Here is a 1,344-nt window from a genome sequence, read left to right as displayed (position 1 = left end):
TGTGAACATGTGAAAAGAGCAGAGGGGCAGGGCGGAGCTTCTTATTCCTCCATACCACCAACTGCTGCCCCAATAGGAGCACAAAAAGGCAAGTACATTTTTTAATGAATATTTCATGACATGATTTGTAATGCATTACATACAAAATTAATTGGCTTGGATGAAGGTCCACATTAATCACTATGGCATTAGTGGAAATGAACACAAATATGACACTTCCAAAATATTTATTTTAATATTTTTGAAATGTAATTTCTGTGATTAATTTACTTAATATACATACATTTCCCGTCCCGCTTATCCTCACTAGGGTCGCAGGATTTACATAATAATTTAATCATACATGCAAATCAGTCGCCTTCGGCGAAATTTGCCGTTTTGGACTCAAAATAGGTCATTTATGTGAATCTTGTAGATTCGATGAGTTTTTCCTGCGGGGGGTGGTTGATGTCGCTATCGTCATAGGCTGTTTCGTACTGCTTGAATGCTGGCAGCTAGATCCATACCACACATCCACACAGAGATGTAATTGTGAATATTTCTCCGTGCCGGACTAATATGCGAGCGTATGGGCCTTAGGTTTCGCCTGTGCGCTCGAGACCTGCTTTGGATAAGTCCAAGGAGTTGACGAAAAAACACTTCCGCCGCTTCAGCTGTTAAGAAGTAACGGTACATTTACTCAGTTACAATGATCTAAATGTCGCTCTCTCTTTTGATCAATTATTGCTTATTTATCAACTATTTCGTGCACGAGACTTCGACTTCCACATTGTGCGCGGTTTGCTCCAATCCAATTTTAGCACTAGTGATGTTTAAGTCTAGTTCACCAATCAAACACAAGAAAGTCACATGACCTCACACACCATCTTCTATTGGGCTTCCCGGGTATAGGTTTTACAACTAGATAAGCCAGCCCGGCTGATCGTTGTGCCTATGTGTCGGCCATGTTGGGAAGGTCGTCGTTACCGTGAAGGCAACGGCGTACTACTCGTGTTTACATTTAGACTAACAAAAACAACAGCGTTCATGTATTGTAGTATTTCTCTGGCACTGTCTGCCCAAACGTGGATATTTCAGCCCACTTATAACTTGAGAAAACACCCTGCAGAAAATTGCTGATGTTTTGTTGTAGTTTTAGTTGTGCATACACACGCACACACACAGAAACATCAGAATTTCATATTTTATTTTATTTAATTTTTTGATGTTTATGCTGTGGTTAAAAAAATCAGAAGATACTCAGGACTTGCGTAATGATTTCAGTGTGTACTTTTACTCAAGTTTACTTTTTTTGGAGGACTACTTTTTAGTTTTGCTTGAGTCACATTGTTGTCAAGTAACAGT

Source organism: Phyllopteryx taeniolatus, chromosome 3 (genome assembly GCF_024500385.1).
Source record: "Phyllopteryx taeniolatus isolate TA_2022b chromosome 3, UOR_Ptae_1.2, whole genome shotgun sequence".
Lineage (NCBI taxonomy): Eukaryota > Metazoa > Chordata > Actinopteri > Syngnathiformes > Syngnathidae > Phyllopteryx > Phyllopteryx taeniolatus.
This window is presented reverse-complemented; position numbering follows the sequence as displayed.